At 36.4% G+C, this 21,569-nt stretch overlaps 1 pseudogene; it reads left to right on the forward strand.

The window, feature by feature from the left end:
* Positions 1-21,569, forward strand: part of LOC143637770 (kinetochore protein NDC80 homolog) — a 97,687-nt pseudogene that overhangs the window by 59,561 nt on the left and 16,557 nt on the right.

Raw genomic sequence — 21,569 nt, forward strand, 5'->3', positions numbered from 1 at the left:
GTGCTACATCTGCACTCAACACTAGACACTTAATTTTCAGGACACCACATTTTAATCAGTCACCAGGGGACTCCTATCTGACTCCATTCTGGCTGTTTCAGAGATAATTGGCATTAACAGAGTACTGTGATGATTTCTACTCTAATCTCAATGGTCATGAATTAGTGTATTTAAAATTACAGACATAAAATTACCCTGAATGCCTTACCTGAGAAGTGGTAGAGCTGAGAACCAAATTGCATACACATATGAAGGCACACCCTTTATATCTCTTAACAAAAAAAGTTCAGTGCTTCCATTTTTCATAGAAAAACTAACAGAAGAGACAACCATATCACATCCATAATTTCCAACCAGTATCATTGTCAAAATAGACAATCGAAGAACACCACCAGGTCACTATTTTTTCACTTTTTTAATGTAAGTCTGTCCCCACGAGGAGCTAAGTCTTCAGTAGAGTAGAAGCATCTCCTCTTGTACATCCATAAGACATATTGCCAACACTCTAAATCTAGAGAGAACACTCACAAATGTGGCTTTGTGTTTACATTCTTCTGGAAAGTAGAAAGAAATCAACACTCTAATATATGACACTGGTTGGATAATTTACCCTTCAAACCACCTAAACAATTAAGTTATTACAAAAGAGAAAATGGCTTTTAGGAGGAGAAAGACATGCAAGCACCCAGCACAGGAATTTATATGCACAAAGTATTGAATTCATATTTGTTGAATTTAACAGATAGATTAAATTGATCTGGTGGTGAGAAAAGTTTAAGAACTCTTAAACTTTTATTAGAGTTGGGAAGCAAGGAGGTAGGGAGAAGGCACCCTTGATTTGCACTGTGTGTCAATTTCCATGACGAAAATACTTCTTCATGTTCAAACTTCCAAAATAATGTCACTGCATGTGAGGGTGGGAAGAGTTGCAAACCAAAATTTTCTCTGAACACATGGGCTGATTCCAGCACTCCACTGTGACCAATACAAAGAACATACTTAAAAATTACCTCCTGAGTATGTATTAAGCACCAGGCTATACTTGACCATAATGAGTAAATTAGGAAAAAGAGACATGTTTGATTTACCTCCCTATTTGCACAGAATGTCAAATATAGTGTACAATACATAATAGACACTCAAATCACAGGTATGGAAGGAACCAAGAACTTGACTTTTCATATTCCATGTCTGTTCTGTATTTCTTGAACCCCCAAGTTCAGCCAAACCTCAATCTCTGTAAATACTAACATTGATGCCTAACCAGTGTTTTTATTTTCTCCTGTCTCTTCCAGATTGTCACTTAATCCAGCTTTTCTGGGTTTTTTGATTTATAATTCTTCTCCTGGCTCCATTTTTATCTTTTTCTACTTTCTGGCTCTCTGTGGTTTCTAGTTCTTCCCTGACATGTGGTCTAGCAGGCAGCTTCCACACAGTCAGCAACACAACATACTTAGAATATCCACTACGTCCTTTTCTTATGCTTCTTGATGTTTGACCTTGTCTTCTTGAGGACTTTGCCTTTGGGACAAATAAAATTCATCTATCTCTTCTTGATTCTGGTCTCTGACCTTCAGCTCATTTGGCAAGTTTCTTTCTACCCACAGCGTCTTCCTGAAAAACTTCTAAGATCCCCTTATTGCTTCTCTTTCATGTGCATTTGCTTTTTAATTTGATATTATGCTGAGTTACTCTTGGAAATTCCTTTTAATTAGTCATATTGGAATCTGATTTTCTGTGGATTTTCTCAGTGGTACGGGACTGATTGACTTTTGTTTTTATGAACCAAATTAATAAAAGGCCCATTTGCCTTGCCCCATAGTGCTTGAGGACTGACTTTCAAATCAGGCTCCAATCAAAGCCCTAAACGTTCAAATCGCTGATTACCTCACAATGATTCTGTTTTGTTTTGCTTTAATTTAACTACTGTATTCCATTCTTTCCCAAAAATACAAAAAGGAAGAATGTCGTATCCCATTCTTCAAGTTAAATCCTATAAGAAAATTAAGAAAGAAGCTGTAATTTACTTAGTAAAAACACTGAAGATATTAAAACTAAAGAAAATATGTAGGTGTTATCAACAGTACTAACATTTTCACTCTAAGATTCCTTCAGAATCTCTCTCCTCTGCTTTACACAATTTTTGTGTGTGTAAAGCACACACACACACAAAAAAAATCCAAACTCCAAACTCAGTCAAGTCAAGCAGTGGTAGTAAAGAATTCAGGTCAAGTCACCTGCTGACTTGGGAAAACTGGCCCAGTGGATCATAGAGGGCATCCTATATAACAGCTCAAAGATGAGCACAGAGACCCTTGAAGTCTTAGTATAAGCTTAAGTCAGAAGTACAGGGGCAGAACCAAGGAAGGAAGGGAAAAAAACAGTCTCCACTTCTGACAGTAAAAGGAAAACTTAAAAGAATCAAACCAACCACAGGCAGAGTGCCAGAAGGTCTCAAAGACCTGCTATAGCTGAGTCTGGTATGACTGGCATAAAGAAAGCTTCACATATTTAATATATGCATCTTCATGAGTCTGACATAGCATCCACAATGGAAAGGTAAACAAATCTTTGTCATAAACATCTACCCCCTCTGAAAGTTTCCTTCTGCCCTCTCTATTATTATTATTATTATTATTATTATTATTATTATTATTATTATTATTTGTGTGTGTTAGCATTGAGAATATTTAACATAAACTCAACCCTCTTGGGAAATGTTTAATCATACTCATGGGAGTCTTCTCAACCATATGCTTGCAACTGTGTTAACAGTTCTTACCAGTAGAACCCTTGTAGAAAAAGGAATTTCTTGAGGCCAAATGTATTAATATTGCCCAAGTTTAGAAATCAGGGTTTATTTTTTCTATTATTTCCTTGGGATGAATTTATTGTTTGACCTTTAGGAATTGCTTCATTATTTCTATGTGATGGAGGCTTCTATGAAATGACCATAATCTGATGGAATCTGGCACCCAAAATAAATTTTAGAAACAAGAATTAGTAAAGCATAATCTTGGTAAAATAAATGGTATGATAGAAGACTCAGAATCTTTTAAACATAATTTTTAGGTTGATTATTTATATTAAATGGCTTCATTTTTAGGGCCTAGTTAGAAAACTATGAATTCTGGTTTATATCTGCCTATAGGCATCAAAGTATACTTCACAGAGTGTCAGCATTTTACAATCAGGTGTATAACACCAATAAATTAAAACTTAGTGTAAAATTCATCAGTTTTTTGAGTTACAGAACTTGTAAAATAAAATTTTTCACTCTGGAGATGGCAATGCCAGCATGTATTTTTAGTTATAAACATGTCACAATTTAGCATTCCACACAAATCTCAAAAACTACCCTCTTTCTTTATATAGGGCAGAACCCATCTTCTTCACCTGTCATGGGAATATCTTCAAAAGGTTGACTTCATATAGGTGGTGTCAATAGTGTCAACATTCAGTCTCAAAGCACCAGGAGAGATGGAGCCAAGGATCACATATCAATGATATTACCATCTTCTACCAAGCCACTAAAATCAGACAACCAGTTGGTCAATCCTTTGTTTACTCTGATGACTGTTTCAAGTAAATCCCACCAGATACTCAGGCTTATCCAAGACCTTAAAGATATTGAATAAGCAAACAAAAATAACAATAAATTATGTGAAATTCAAGAGGAATCACAATTTCTGTGACCATCCCTGGCTCAGAGAGGGGGAATTTGGCCAAATACAAAGAGAAACACATATTTTGGAAATGGGATGTTGTGTTTACATTAAAATACATGTTCTACTTCCTCCCCTCAGCCTCTTACTTATCAGCACCTGTCAGTCACAGAAGTGATAACTTTAACAATGTTATGGCTGCAGCAAATATTCTCAAAATACTAGTGCCAATATGTGTTTCCTGGGCATATATATGGGTGACTCAGTTCTATTTATCCCCAACCCTAACTCTGATTAGGAGGACCTTCATTATTGAAATAAATCCCAATGTGACCCTGGTTACCATACAACAGACATAAACTCTGTTTCAGGACATTTTTGTTTTTAAAAAGTCTATGAGACATTATATTTAAACAATTCACATATTGTGCAGCAGATTTTTGCATTACCACTTTGTGAAAAAAAATGAGTTTTCATTGCTAAAAGTAATTTGGAGTCAATGGGTATGAAACAAAGGGATGGGGGTGGGCAGCATAGTTCATTGATTCCATACTGAATCTGTTTGTATCTCATTGACCCTCCTTCTAGTAAGCATTTGCCTTATTATCCATAGAGTAGGCATAATGAACAAGTTCCCATGAGCCAACTTCAGGCAACCTAAAGTTAGGTAGGCAGTGAGAATCAGAAAGTATCTCTCAATTTTATTTAGCAAGAATCCACTAAGTACTTACAATTTCCCTAAACTATGCTAAAAATTTTAAGCATATAAAGGTCTAAAAAGATTTTTGACCTCAAGTTGCTTATAATTGTGTTACAATAACTCATTAATCAATTAGCAAACAACCCAAATAGGTAAAATATGATTCATATAAACAAGAAGTCCCCCAGCACACATACACATGTGGCATACATACACACACACTTTACACTTCTGGAATGAGAAAGAATTCCAAGACTGTGAATTCCGTCTTCATTCTCTCCTTCCAAAAATGGTCCTCTGCCTTCACAGTACACTACTGGACCTTCAGACTTAAAGAAAAAAATGCTAAATATTCCAACGAATTATCCCCACTTTTCTTTCACATCCTTGAGTAGTTGGCATTTGTCTTCATATATGGAGGCAAGGAGATAAAAACTAGAAATAGATTATCATGAAGTAGAAATGAAAAGACTTTGAAAAGTATGAAGAGCTATACAAATTTAAAAAGCTGATTGATTACACTCCATGGGCAGGAACAAAAGGCCAACATCAAAGACTCTTTCCTACTCAGGGAAAAAAGTAACAAGGGAAACCAACATAATCCTGTTACTGTAATTGGTTACAAGATTTGATACTTTTATAAAAAATCATCCACCAGTAATCATTCTACATGAACTATATCCAGTAAAAGTATATCCGATATTAACTGGTTAGCAAAAAAATACTTGTATTATCATTTAATTCTAAGAGCAATCTTCAATTTATTCAGAATGGATGATTCTAGCATACATGAACAAACAAATTTGGGACTCAGGCTAATACATACATAACTTCACCAAAGAATGTGGTTTATAAAGGCAGGATATTTCTTTTTAAAATGTTTTTTAGAAGTTGATTAGCCTTTATTTTATTCATTTATTTATATGTGGTATTGAGAATTGAACCCAGTGCCTCATACATGCCAGGCAAATTCTCTACCACTGAGCCATAACCCCAGTCCAGCATATTTCTTAATAGAAAAAGGAACAAAATTGAACAACTTATATTGTTGTGTTGTGTGCATGTACAAATATGTAACAATGAATCCTGCTGCTATGTGTAATTATAATATACCAACAAAACATTTTTAAACATTAAAAAAAGAAAAATGTATCCATACAGAACCCTCTCCATGAGCTACATCAATGTAAAAACAGCAATCATTACCAACCTGAGTTGAGAAGAATCACTCAAAAGACCACTATGCTGCAAATCACCCAGAAGCAGAATTTGGTTAATTGAGATAATATATTCAGGCTAACCTATGTAGATACTTCACATTATGTTGGTAAGTTAATATGTGTACTATGCTAGCTCCATAACTTCGCTCAATAACAGAAGGAATACAAATGCGGTCGTAGAAGACAGGACTGTTAACATGAAGTAATAGGTTTTGAAAACTTAACTCCTTTCTATTCACACAGAATCCTGTACTTCCCCATCCACTCACTTTCATAAGAAATGTAATGCTCATGTACACATCATCAGATTCACTTTCCAAAAAGAAATTGATGCTCACAGAAGACCCCCTTAGTTAAAAAAACACACTAAATCTGGAAGCAACACTGTAATATTGGCCTCATTGTTGGTCATACTATGTAGAGAAAGGCATCAGGAATCAAGAGTTGCCCAAGGTCACACACCTAGGAAATGACAAAGAATCCAGTAGACTACATCCAGGTTTAATCCTCAATATAAAGTTTGTGCATCTCTTCCACTGTGACAATCTGTATGCCCTGTAACAGAGAAGAAAATATGCAAAAATAACATCTTTCTTTCTAAATGCACATTTGTCTTGGACCACAAGTTCCTGAAGGATGGGACAACAGCAGTGCCAACTTGGTCCTCCTTGTACTGCATGGACCTGCACAACCAGGTGCTCTGGGATGTCACCTTGATAATGAGGACAATAGAGAAGCAAAAGTACTGGTGAAGGTAGACACCTAACTCCCTGCTATGTCTCTGAATTTATAAAAGGTCTTGGGAATGATATGCAGGAAAAGGAAACAGAGTCTCTGAACCCAGGGAAACTGCATACACCTGACACACACTACCGACTCTGCTCTGCTAATGGGCAAATATCCAAAGGAAGCATTAAATCATTACCAGACTTCAAATTACATTGTATTGGAGGAGGAACAAAGACAGATGGCAGGGAGTTCCACCTGCCTCCAAACTCTACTGCACTGTCCCTTGTCTCCCCTGCAGCTCAGGTCTGGAATTTTATGTGCAGCAAAAAAAAAAAAAAAAAGTCAATGCTGAGCAGCTATTGCTGTCATTGCCTTTCCCACAGTCATTTCGCTATTAGCTGTTGACAGAGCCGATCGTGTAGTTTGACAAGAGCCAAGGAAAGATGAGGGATGAGATGTCAAGGCTAAGAACACCACTGCCAGTGTGAGGTGGCTTTGACACCCACCCACTGCAGACAACCCTCATCATCTCCTCACAAAGAGGAGAGAAGACAGGAGATGATGCAGGGAGAAAGTAAAAGAGGAGCGTGTGAAAAGATCAGCATATTCTGCCTGCCAATTATCTTTGTCTCTCCCCACCCCACCCTCAAACCCAGTTCCTTAATTTTAACAGTTCTGTAAACTGCAGCAATGAGTGCATGGTCCTGTCTAAAGGGAACATTGGTCTCCAAATGTGAACCCAGGTGTGAAAGCACATTGCCCTTCCTGCCTCCCAGGTCAGTGTATTCTCCAAGACCCTCAGCTCTGGCACAGTGTCCTATTACCAAGAAATGGGCTTGTCATTTCTGATCTCCAGTAAAATCTCACACACACACACACACACACACACACACACACACACACTCAAAAGAGACAACTAGGCCTGAGCTATGAAGGGGAAGTCATTATTTCTCTGTCTTAAATCCCTATGCCTATTACCCAAACTTCACTTCACCATTCCCTTTCACAAAAGTGTATTTAATAGTACCATTACATCTTGACATTAAATATCAATTCTGATATCATAAGAATATGTACTCAGGAGTAACTTGATGTGCATCCAAATAGTTTGAACTCTCAACCTGTTCTATGAGACTTTTTAACATATTTATTTATTTATTTATTTTCCCTTGTATAGACTTTATTTTTATCCTGATTTTTTATAGATAATATTTATTGGTTTTATTTTTTAAATAAATGACAGCAGAATGCATCACAATTCTCATTACACATATAGAACAATTTTTCATACCTCTGTTTGTATATAAAGAATGTTCACACCAATTCATGTCCTCATTACATGTTCTTTGGATAATGATGTCTATCACATTCGACCATCCTTGCTAATCCCCTTCCCTCTCCCTTTCCCTCCTACCCCTCTTCCTTATCTAGAATTCATCTATTTCTCCCATGCTCCCCCTCCCTATCCCACAATGAATCAGCCTCCTTTTATCAGAGAAAACATTGGGCTTTTGTTTTTTAGGGGTTGGCTAACTTCACTTAGCATTGTCTTCTCCAATGTCATCCATTTACCTGCAAATAGCCCTGATTTTATTCTCTTTTATTGCTGAGTAAAATTCCATTGTGTATATACGCCACATTTTTTTTATCCATTCATCTACTGAAAGGCATCTAGGTTGGCCCCCAGTTTAGCTATTGTGAATTGTGCTGCTATAAACATTGATGTGTATGTGTCCCTGTAGTATGCTGTTTTTAAGTCCTTTGGGTATAGTCCGAGGAGAGAGATAGCTGGGTCAAATGGTGGTTCCTGTCCCAGATTTCCAAGGAATCTCCATCCTGCTTTCTATTTATTTATTTTTGCTGCATAATAAGTCCCTCAGCCCATACTTGTAGAAATATGACAGGTTCCCAATGCCAAATTTCTAGTTCCCCAGGTTATAGTTGAAATATTTTTCTCTCTGCTCTGCAGAAGGTAGAAAGTAAGGGTTGTTTCTAAAGATTCATCCCTCTTAAACTTGAGGTAGAGAGAAATAAATATTATGCCATTAAAGGGCAAATCCTCTTTATGGTCTAATGTCTTTTAAATTCTTCTTGACAGGCCTTTCAGGGGTACAAAGGACAAAAGAAAAGCATATTATTTTCAATTTAGATAAGTGTAGGCAGAATCAGAGGAATATGCATGAAGAATGCTTGCATTCGATCTCTCAGATCATTGGAACATGATCTCAAGGGTCTCTAAGCCCTAAGAGAATTGCAGCATGAGGTCCAGGGCTGCCAAGGACAGGACAAGAGGACTGACAGAAGACAGCTCTAAGAAGCACCATGTAAACGCCCAAGTACAGACCAGAGATCTGCCTGGCTATTTCTAGTCGCATGATCTGCATGTGAGTGTGACTTGACACATCTGAGTGCTAGGGTGGTTGGAACTCTCCTCAACATCAGAAGATTGGAACAAGACTTCATCTCAGTGTTCTGCTTGGGAAGGAGAGATTTGCCCCCACAAAATCTGGGATGTTCTTCTTTAGAAGTCGGTATATCCGAGGGAAACAGGCAGCCCTGTGTGATTGGGCACACAGATAGGCTTGGGCCCAAGAGATAAACTCTCATTGCAATCATGATTTTGCCCCAATAAGACTGGTCTTGAACATATTCTTTCCTAATCCTCACACTGCTGAAAATAAGGAATGAATCATTTTCCCACAGAAGTTGGCTTTGTTAATATGGAAGCATTGCAGTATTCCTAAGACATTTGTGCTGGAAGTACTATCTATTCCAGGGACTGTCAAACTTGAAAATACATTAGAATCACTTTGATAGGTGGTTAAACACACATTGCTGGGCCCTTTTATAGATTTGGGGAGAGACCCAAAAATTTACTTTTCCAACAAGTTTTTAAGTACCACTGGCAATACTGTCCAAGGGTTTCCCCCTAAGAATTGATGATCTAACCTAATCCTAAATTTATAAGAAGAAAATTAAATTTAAAAATATTCATTAAATGCCTGTCATGAGTATGATTTTTGGACTTTTTAGGAAAAAAACACGATTTTATGCTAAATTAAATATTGATTAAATAATTAGACATTTTTACAAAATTTCTAAAAGTGCTGGAATGTAATTCCAGGGTGAGAAAAAAAGGCTGTTTGGAAATTATACCAAAGATAGAAACAGTGAAGGGGAACCATATAGGAATTTTATATGTAAAACTATCAAATGTCTATGCTGTAAAGTTTGTGACAAAATGCAAAATTATGAAAAAGTATTTGTATTCTATATGACAGGATAATGTGTCATGTCCTTAAAGTGCAAAGAATCAACAAGGAAAAGACAAACACCTTTAGGAACTTAATTTGGAGTTGCAGGATCTGCATGTGAGTGTAACACTTGACACATCTGAGTGCTAGGGTGGTTGCAAGTCTCCTCAACATCAGAAGATTGGAAAAAGATTTTAGGAACTTAATTACACAATTTGAAATATATATATATATATATATATATATATATATATATATATATATATATATATATATATGGCAAATAAAAATGTCTAGTTGCACAAGTAGAAAAAAATATGTATATTATGTATCAATTATGAGCTTGGCAAATAAATACTAATATTATTCAGTGTTGCAACAGCTTGATTTTTATATGCTGCTGAAGTGTTTATAAGTTGGTAGTGTCATTCTTACATTAGTTAAGGTAACATTAGCTTCTACTATAATAACTCTGGAAGCATATAATGATATATATATATATATATATATATATATATGTTTTGTCCACATTAAGTCCAAGAAAGTACTCCTGTGTGCCAGCAGGCTCCCTCTAATCAGTGATTCTAGAACTCAGACTCGCATTCTTCCTTTCATCTAGTACTTCTGCCATTGTTGCTTAGACATTCACAATCAAGCCAAAAAGGGAAATAAGGGTAGAAAATAGCATGGCAGGTGTCTATGGAGTAGTCTTGTAATGACAGGCACAATTTCCATTCATAATATATTGACTAAAAATCATTCATATGATATTGAGTGACACCTCAATAAGGCCATTATTTTTAAAATGTAGAAAGAAAATTCAGAAGATATATTATGTTATAGAAGCAAAAAGCTCTTCAAAAAATGAGATTAAATGATCCATGCATTGCTATTGGGAGGAGACTGAGGAGGATGAGGCCTAAAACAGAATAAGAGTAATTTAAGAGATTATTGTTAATCCTGAAAGAAAAAAATTATAAAGTCTCAATAAAATGGTAAGACTTCAACATTGATGGGAATTCATTAAGGAAAGTCTAGAATAGAGTTATAAAGAATAACAAAAGTACTCAAAAGTTATACTAATGAGTTCTGAAGTGAAAGGGAAGAGATAAGTGTCTATAATATTAAGTGACCTGGAAGGCAAATGCATGATTTTTTTTACAATAAATCTGATGGTATTCACAAAATAGCATCTAACTATATACACTGTCTTATTGGAGGCTAGAGCTTGAAATTTTGTGCAAAACTAGAAAATTAGTTTTGCCAAAAAGAGATACTTCTTCCTCTAAAATCTTAGAAATAAGAGAAAATTTTGGTAACAATGCAAAAAAACTGAGACATAGAGATAATTTTTCAGAAATCTATAGTTAATTTAGTAATATGACAATTCAAACTATCTGCTAAAAAAAGTAAAAGGAGTTTATTTTTTTATATGACAGCATAATGCATTACAATTCTTATTACACATATGGAGCACAATTTTTTAAATCTCTGGTTGTATACAGTATATTTACACCAATTAATATTTTCATACCTGTACTTTGGATAATAATGATCATCACATTCCACCATCATTAATAACCCCATGACTCCTCCCTTCCCCTTCAACTCCTATTCCTTATCTAGAGTTTGCCTATTTCTTCCATGCTCCCTCTCCCTATCCCACTGTGAATCAGCCTCCTTATATCAAAGAAAACATTCAGAATTTGGTGTTTTGGAATTTGCTAACTTCACTTAGCATTATTTACCTGCAAATGCCATGATTTTATTCTCTTTTATTGCTGAGTAATATTCCATTGTGTATATATGCCTCATTTTATATCCATTCTTCTATTGAAGGACACCTAGGTTGGTTACACAATTTAGCTATTGTGAATTATGCTGCTATAAACAATCATGTGACTAGGCCCCTGTACCATGCTGTTTTTAAGTCCTTTAGGTATAGACCAAGGAGAGGGATAGCTTGGCAAATGGTGGTTTCATTCCCAATTTTCTAATAAATCTTCATACTGCTTTCCATAATGGCTGCAACAATTTGCAGTCCCACAAGCAGTGTATATATGTTTTGTCCACATTAAGTACGAGGAAGTACTCCTGTGTGCCAGCATGCCCCCTATAATCAGTGATTCTAGAACTCAGACTCCCATTCTTCCCCCACAACCTCGCCAACACTTATTGTTGTTGGTCTTCATAATAGCTGCCCTTCTGACTGGAGTAAGATGAAATCTTAGAGTGGTTTTGATTTGCATTTCTCTAATTGCTAGTGATGATGAACATTTTTTTCATGTATTTGTTGATTGTTTATCATCTTCTGAGAAATGTCTCCTCAGGTCCATGGTCCTTTTATTGATTGGGTTATTTGGGTTTGTTTGTTTGTTTTTTTGTTTTTTTTTTTTTTTTGGTGTTTAGCTTTTTAAGTTCTTTATATACCCTAGAGATTAGTCCTCTATCTGATGTGTGAGAGGTAAAGATTTGCTGGTATTTTGAATGAAATTGGACAAATATGGAAGAAAAATCATTAGAAACACAACCAGAAAGGAATACATTATTCCAAAAAAATCAAGGGTTTGACTTTTTTGGTAGTTTTTAAATCCCTGAGGTAACATGTAGATGAATGCACAAGGATAAAAACTATTAGATGCAATAAAGGTCCACCAGTCTTTCCTTATTTGAAGAAGCTCACATTATCAAGAGGTGACCAAAATGTACTCACTGGGAAACAAATATACCTTTATTACAGTTATCTGAATCTTTCAAATATTACTTTCTTTGAAATATTTTCCCACAATAGATGTTTGTGTTTCATCACGAGTCATCAACTATGTCACTCAGAAGAGTCAATAGATTTAATAGCTTATCCAAAGTCCAACCATTTTTTTAATTTTTTCACATTCCTTTGCACTTTATTCAGAAGAACACCACACAGTGCAATAATCTATGGAAATGTATTTATTGATCTGAGGATGTTTCAATACAATACGCAAGACATATGAAACTGGCAGGACATATTAAATATTTACTGTCTAATTTACTTGATCAATCTACAAAGTAGACAACATGGTTTTGAGGGGGTGAAATAGGGAAGATGACTAATCCGGAGGGAAAACTTGACAAATGGAGCAATAAGATTTGTCCATGTTGGAAATATCTGAGCCTCCCAAGAAATGCTCAGGCTGTAAGTTCTCTGTGGACATAAGAGTTACAAAATAAAAAAAAAAAAGTATGCAAAGACTATCCTATTCCAGGGTAGCTTGAGGCAGCTTTAACATTATCTGAACTTCCTGTTTGCTTGTGGGCCAAAAAAGGAGTTCAGTGACAAATTGTTCTGGAGTTCCATGACTAACACTGAAGACTGAACTCCAATGAAGTGAAACAGATCCCAGCAGTAAAACTTCCAGTATCCACATGAAAGATGAAGCACATTTTTTTTTTTTTTACTGATATCAATTTTCAAAGATTCTGCCTTAGTTGAGACTCCAGTCACCAGCATGGACTCAAAATACTCCCAAGATAAAGTCATGGTCACACAACAGGCTTTGCAATATTTACTTAAAAGAACATGTCCAGTTTGAAATGGGCCTGAAATCAAAAGCTAGTACTGTTTATGTAAATAAGTTTTAGTCTCTGTATATTAGGCTAGGAAGACCTTGGAAATTATCACTGCTCCCACCAAGCAAGATGCATTTCAGGAGACAATCCTAATTGGAATTAATAAATCACTTATCAGTCAGGAAATGAGTAATCATATCAAGAGCTAGGAAGAAACCAGAAATTTCCAGAGCACATGTGTAACTGGGATCAAATACAGAAAATATCAAGGTTAGGGTTATAAGACTTATATGGGAGCTAATAATTATTTAGTCATGTATTAAGCCATTATTGTGTGTGTACTATGCCCCAGGCTCTGTGATAGTTACTGATAATGCAAAGATATAGAATGTAGTCTTTTTGAGAGAGAGAGAGAGAGAGAGAGAGAGAGAGAGAGGGAGAGAGAGAGAGAAATTTTTAATATTTATTTTTCAGTTTTCGGTGGAAACAACATCTTTATTTTATTTTTATGTGGTGCTGAGGATCAAACCCAGTGCCCCGCGCATGCCAGGCGAGCACGTTACTGCTTGAGCCACATCCCCAGCCCTAGAATGTAGTCTTTAAGTAGTTTACCATGTCTAATTGTAGACAGCATAAAGAGTTAATGCACAACAATTTCAGTAGAGAATGCTTCTTAAATGGAATAAAGACCTTCCTGGATTTAGGAAAGTCTTGTGTATCTACAGTAAGCAGAACTTAATAACTTCTTTTTCTCCAAATTTTAAAATTTGCCCTACTCCAAATATAATTCTCCTTTTTGAAAAAGTACTGCAGAAACTTTAAGAAAATACATACAAATAATTGTACTAAGCAAATAAATTCTACAAATAGCCTTATGAAACATAAAAAATTGCACAAATATCCAAGCCCATCTACATTTATTTTGTCTCATCCAGTGGAATATTACAACTCTGTTTCCATGACTTCAAACAGCAAGCTGATTTGGTCAAGTCAGTGAAATAAAAAGTCAAATGAGTTTTCTTAAAAAAAAAAAAAAAAGACAAACTGAAGTGGTTGATATCTTCATTCTGTATAGGCACCATTTAAAACATGATACATATTATATTAATCAACTGTGTGCTTTAATACTAATTCCCAATCCATTTTGTCCACTATTTCATAAAATGCACAACTCTGCCTGAGTTACTTTACATGAAGTATCTTAATATATCATCTTCCAATCATTCATTTTCATCAGAGATTGTCAATAGGTAATTGTGTCAGATTACTTGGACTTCAAGTCTTATCATACAGCTTTCCATCCTATCATATATTTTTCATCTCTCTTAAAAGCATCTTATTTTTTTTCTTGAAATTAAAGTTAAAATTATCCAAACTATTCCTGTTTTTATTCTTTATCAAAGGATTACAAAGTTTGTATATTTTGAAAAGACTTGAATAAAATGTTGAAGCCCATTGGGGACAAATATTATCTCTGATTTATGGGTGGGTAAAGAGGGATTTTTCATATTCTGGGAAAAGACATACGTTATCCTATAAGAACAAAAAGCTGTCCTTTGTTGGAAGTGGAATCAAAATCTCTCTGCAGTTCTTGAGAAGAACAGTGCAGAATTCCCATCAACTGTTCAAACTCTATCAACCCCCACATCAGACAGACAGGAGATCGGGGAGCTGGATCAGGTAGGTACTATAGTGATAGTGACAGAAGATAAAGAAATAAGGCCTATTTCCTCTCCCAAAAGCCAAGATAATCATTTGTGAACACTGGAGGTTCCAGGAAGATGGAAGACTGACAAGGAGGCCCCTATAATGTCCCTCCTGGGACATCTCAATTTCTCTTGGAATGCTTCCTCCATTCTTGGCTCTTTACAGAAGAGAATCCTAATCTTCTATCATTTGTACTGGCTCATAAGTTTATTCCAGCTATTAATATCCTGACTCTTTGATCTCAGGATGCATGACTGACTAACAACTTCCCTTCATGTTTCTTAGTTCAAATAAACAAATTAAAGGATTATATTGGTTCATGATTTCATTCTGAACCATGTGATAATAGCCCAAGCAGAGGGTTCTCTTCTACTCAGTCTTTTCATGACAAGGTGGGACATATATTACTTGAAGAAACTGAGTCCCCATTAACTTTAACCCTGGGTTATACCATGGAGAACTTGTGATTTCTAAGAAAAGGAATTTTGACTAACTTTTCTTTATAGTGTGCATGGCTTTTTTATTTGTTGAATTTCTTCAGATAAATGAGCCTTTTAAAAAAAATTATCTTTATTATCTCATTTCTAAGCAGAAACTTAAGCCCAATCAGAGATTTTTTCTATCCTTTTGGACATGTCACCATTGGGGTCATTAAATATCTCTACAAGTCATAAATCTCATCTCACTTGCTAGTCCACCAAATTTTACCAGGGTTTTAAAATTTTTAAATCATGAGTGAATTAATTAGTTACAACTAGTAGAGCTCAAAATAAAAACATTTTCAAATAAAGGAGAAAACAGCATTTAGGTCACCTGAAGAAAATTGTTATGGCGTCTATACTCTAGAAACCACTTCCCTCATGGAGAAGAGAGCTCACAACCACAAGAGAAACTCTAACCAGGAGAATACTCTATCTGTCATCTAACCTAACCACATCCTCTCTTGTTCTTTTCTCAGTGGAGATGAAAAATAATCTTTCTTGAATAAGCCAGTAAAATAAAAACCCTGCACTATTAACATAGCTACCACTTTTTAAGTGTATACTAAATTAAAGATTTCTTTTTAAATATTGCTGAATTTGACTCGAAACTTGGAGGTCTTCAGGAGCTCAAATCTCCTTTTTCCCAAAGTTACTCAAGATCAGCTGCTGGGTTCCTATGAAGCAAATCCAACTACCCTTAGTTTTTGAGTAGAGCACCTCTGTTTCATCTATCACCCTTAACTTAACCATGTGAAACAATGAGCAACAGAAGGCAAGAATTCATGGATTCTACAAATTAAATATTAAGCACTCTGTTGCCATATGATAAGTCTCATTATAACAAATCAATCCAAATCTAAAAATGTAGTTTTTTTCTTATTCCTTCTAGCTTTTGAGGAGTAAAAGACCCAACTATCCATTCTATTTCATTCACAATGACATGCTTATTTCATAATAGTATTTCTCAACTGACACATAAAATAAATATCCTTTGGGAGAATATTAAACACAATGTATTTGCAGAGAGAGAGAGAGAGAGAGAGAGAGAGAGAGAGAGAGAGAGGAGAGAGAGGGGGGCGGACATCTCTACAGATAGGTAATAGTCTTCAAAGAAAGAACAGGTAGATAAGAGAGAACCCCATCAAAGAGAAAAAGATAGGTTCTAGAGAAGGACTAGAAATCAATAACACAAGTGGAGGGCACTCATTCAATTTTAATCAACTCTTTTTTTTTTTTTTTTTTTTTTTTTTTACACAGCAGCAAAATGGAATTTATTGAGATCCCCTTCAAAATCACTGTTACATTAGACTCCTTGTTATAGATTTCCAGATGCCATAGGATAAAGACTTCTCCAGTTATCCTCAATTTCATGAAATAAAAAAAGTCTTAATCCTATATTTCTCAGTTCCTGCATATATAAAAGGTTTTCTGCGGTACACTTGTTTGTACTTAAACACAAGTCCATTGGTCATTTATGTAGATGTTTACATAAGTAAGGGATGAAGATGCTCATTAATGAAGCCTCTCCTGGAGAACAGGCAGGTAGGAGGGACCCTGGAAAGAGCACTGTGCTTAAAGTCTAGAAGTTTGGGTCTTGGGTGTAGTGCTTTAATTCTGTTGTGCTTTAATATTTTCCTTATGTGAAGTGGACATAATGATCATAGCTATTAAAATAGCATATCAACTGTAAGAGGCTTATGTTATGGTTAAATTAATCTCTTCCTAATATTGATATAGTGGGACTTTTACTAGGGGACATCACGTGGTCTGATTTTGCCCTTGGAATAGTGATGCTGCCCTTGGAAGGCAAGTGGGGAGCAATATGGATTCCAAAGTTTGGTAGACATGAAACTTGAGATGCAGAAAGGCTGCCCTGAAGGAAGACATAGCCTCACACTTGAGTGTGATAGAACCATTATTACTAAGACACCAGCATGAATGTCACTTTAATGCCAGTTCTTTCTTACAGTTTGAAAAAGAACTCCAGAGAATTTCAGAAGCCTATGAGAGTCTGGTGAAGTCCACTACCAAGCAAGAGTCACTGGACAAGGCCATGAGAAATAAACTGGAAGGCGAGATCAGAAGACTTCACGATTTCAACAGAGACCTCCGAGGCATGTCACCCTCTCCTTATAATCTCTCCACCCTAAACTACCTGTGCAGTCAGCAGCCTCATTCAGGGCCAGATTGCTCTTCTTTCATTAGATGATCTTGTAAATTCCAACCTTCTGGGAAGGGAAAAGTGCTCAAAGAGCAGAATCATTCTTTTCTTCTTCGTGGGTTGTAGGTTGCAGCATGGAATTTTGGAAGTGAACCTGCCTGCCTGAGGCTGTGGAAGGAGGGAGTCTGTGTGCAGCTTCACTTTGCTTTTACTCCATAGTGACTCATGACTGTGTGAATAGGAATGTTTAGAAAGGACCAATGTGGGATGCACAGCCCTTTCCACATCAGGCTGAGTCTTTGGGTAGTATTCTTTGCAAGCTAGCGCCTCACTGACTAGGTATAAAAGAAAGACAGAGCTAGACATATGTTCCTTCTGCAGGGCACGGGAGGGCCACAATTGTGAAGAGTGTAAACATATGTCCTCCCTGAAGGAAATTATCCACCTGCTACAGGGTCTTGGCAACCTCCAACAAGCACGGTGATTTAACCCATAAAATTTTGCCTCATGTTCAGTCAGCCAAGCCATTTTTCAGTTGCGTCAACTCAACTGAATTTTTCAGTTGACAACTCAATGCGCTGGTTGTCATCAGTAGCTAGAGCCTACTTTTTAAGATACTACAAACCTTTTTGTGTGGGATATCAAATATATCCAATAAATACTAGGCTGGATTATTTAATTGGATAAATTAAGATATACCAAATGGTTTGGGCAAATGAAACTTGCTATATACAATCTTCATCCATTGGGCTGTTTTAATTTCTCTTGCTATTTGTTGCTTTTATTTATTTTTATAATTCTAAGATTCAGATAAGTAGTTGCTGGATAAAATATAGGACTGATGGTCAAGGCTGGACTAGGTCTGGATTTGAAGTTATGAAGACTAAGCCTCCCTCGGAGGACTTCATCTCAGAGGCCGTGAAGTGGTTTTTCTCCCAGCCTGCCCCTAGCTCACACTGCTGGTGCATTGTCTTTGCAGTTTGACTGAGTAAAGATACAGGATGGCATCTGAAGACTTTTCTTTTGTTATTTTGTTCTTCCCCAAGAATTGCTCAGTTTGGGGCCCTTGCCTGAGCATCTCTTTATATCCAGCTTCTGGTACCCATTTCATTTCTCCATTGGATGATCACTTAATCCATATGCATTTTTTTTAATTGATTTTTATTGTAGGTTGTTCAAAACATTACATAGTTTTTGATATATCATAATTCACACTTTGATTCAAGTGGGATATGAACTCCCATTTTTACCCCATATACAGATTGCAGAATCACATCAGTTGCACATTGATTTACATATTGCCATTCTGGAGTCTGTTGTATTCTGCTGCCTTTCCCATCCTCCGCTATCCCCCCTCCCCCCTCCCCTCCCCTCTTCTTTCTCTACCCCCTCTACTGTAATTCATTTCTCCCCCTTATATTTTCCCTCCTTTCCCCTCACTTCCTCTTGTATGTAATTTTGTATACCCCTGAGGGTCTCCTTCCATTTACATGCAATTTCCCTTCTCTCTCCCTTTCCCTCCCACCTCTCATCCCTGTTTAATGTTAATCTTCTTCTCATGCTCTTCTTCCCTACTCTGTTCTTAGTAACTCTCCTTATATCAAAGAAGACATTTGGTATTTGTTTTTAAGGGATTGGCTAGCTTCACTTAGCATAATCTGCTCTAATGCCATCCATTTCCCTCCAAATTCTATGATTTTGTCATTTCTTAATGCAGAGTAATACTCCATTGTGTATAAATGCCACATTTTTTTTATCCATTCGTCTATTGAAGGGCATCTAGGTTGGTTCCACAGTCTTGCTATTGTGAATTGTGCTGCTATGAACATGGATGTAGCAGTGTCCCTATAGTGTGCTCTTTTTAGGTCTTTAGGGAATAGACCGAGTAGTGGAATAGCTGGATCAAATGGTGGTTCCATTCCGAGCTTTCCAAGAAATCTCCATACTGCTTTCCAAATTGGCCGCACCAATTTGCAGTCCCACCAGCAATGTACAAGAGTACCCTTTTCTCCACATCCTCGCCAGCACTTGTTGCTGTTTGACTTCCTAATGGCTGCCAATCTTACTGGAGTGAGATGGTATCTTAGGGTGGTTTTGATTTGCATTTCTCTGACTGCTAGAGATGGTGAGCATTTTTTCATATACTTGTTGATTGATTGTATGTCCTCCTCTGAGAAATTTCTGTTCAGGTCCTTGGCCCATTTGTTGATTGGGTTATTCGTTATCTCATTGTCTAATTTTTTTAGTTCTTTGTATATTCTGGATATTAGGGCTCTGTCTGAAGTGTGAGGAGTAAAGATTTGTTCCCAGGACGTAGGCTCCCTATTCACCTCTCTTATTGTTTCTTTTGCTGAGAAAAAACTTTTTAGTTTTAGTAAGTCCCATTTGTTGATTCTAGTTATTAACTGTTGTGCTATGGGTGTCCTATTGAGGAATTTGGAGCCCGACCCCACAGTATGTAGATCATAGCCAACTTTTTCTTCTATCAGATGCCATGTCTCTGATTTGATATTAAGTTCCTTGATCCACTTTGAGTTAACTTTTGTGCATGGCGAGAGAAAGGGATTCAGTTTCATTTTGTTGCATATGGATTTCCAGTTTTCCCAACACCATTTGTTGAAGATGCTATCCTTCTTCCATTTCATGCTTTTAGCCCCTTTATCAAATATAAGATAGTTGTAGTTTTGTGGATTGGTTTCTGTGTCCTCTATTCTGTACCATTGGTCCACCTGCCTGTTTTGGTACCAGTACCATGCTGTTTTTGTTACTATTGCTCTGTAGTATAGTTTGAAGTCTGGTATAGCTATACCGCCTGATTCACATTTCCTGCTTAGAATTGTTTTTGCTATTCTGGGTCTTTTATTTTTCCATATGAATTTCATGATTGCTTTCTCTATTTCTACAAGAAATGCCGTTGGGATTTTGATTGGCATTGCATTAAACCTATAGAGAACTTTTGGTAATATCGCCATTTTGATGATGTTACTTCTACCTATCCATGAACAGGGTATATTTTTCCATCTTCTAAGATCTTCTTCTATTTCTCTCTTTAGGGTTCTGTAGTTTTCATTGTATAAGTCTTTCACCTCTTTTGTTAGGTTGATTCCCAAGTATTTTATTTTCTTTGAGGATATTGTGAATGGGGTGGTTGTCCTCATTTCCATTTCAGAGGATTTGTTGCTGATATACAGGAATGCCTTTGATTTATGCGTGTTGATCTTATAGCCTGCCACTTTGCTGAATTCATTTATTAGCTCTAATAGTTTCTTTGTAGACCCTTTTGGGTCTGCTAGGTATAGAATCATGTCATCTGCAAATAGTGATAATTTGAGTTCTTCTTTTCCTATTTTTATGCCTTTAATTTCTTTCGTCTGTCTAATTGCTCTGGCCAGTGATTCGAGAACTATGTTGAACAGAAGTGGTAAGAGAGGGCATCCCTGTCTTGTTCCAGATTTTAGTGGGAACGCCTTCAGTTTTTCTCCATTCAGAATGATGCTAGCCTGAGGCTTAGCATAGATTGCTTTTACAATGTTGAGGTATGTTCCTGTTATCCCTAGTTTTTCTAGAGTTTTGAACATAAAGGGATGCTGTACTTTGTCGAATGCTTTTTCCGCATCTATCGAGATGACCATATGGTTCTTATTTTTAAGCCTGTTGATGTGGTGAATAACATTTATTGATTTCCGTATATTGAACCAACCTTGCATCCCAGGGATAAATCCTACCTGATCATGGTGCACAATTTTTTTGATATGTTTTTGTATCCGGTTCGCCAGAAGTTTATTGAGGATTTTTGCATCTAGGTTCATTAGAGATATTGGTCTGTAGTTTTCTTTCTTTGAAGTGTCTTTGTCTGGTTTAGGAATCAGGGTGATGTTGGCCTCATAGAATGAATTTGGAAGTTCTCCCTCTTTTTCTATTTCCTTAAATAGCTTGAAAAGTATTGGTGTTAATTCCTCTTTAAAGGTTTTGAAAAACTCTGCTGTATACCCATCCGGTCCTGGGCTTTTCTTAGTTGGTAGTCTTTTGATGGTATCTTCTATTTCCTCAATTGATATTGGTCTGTTTAGGTTATCAATATCCTCCTGGCTCAATCTGGGCA

This window comes from Callospermophilus lateralis, unplaced genomic scaffold (genome assembly GCF_048772815.1).
Source record: "Callospermophilus lateralis isolate mCalLat2 unplaced genomic scaffold, mCalLat2.hap1 Scaffold_730, whole genome shotgun sequence".
NCBI lineage: Eukaryota > Metazoa > Chordata > Mammalia > Rodentia > Sciuridae > Callospermophilus > Callospermophilus lateralis.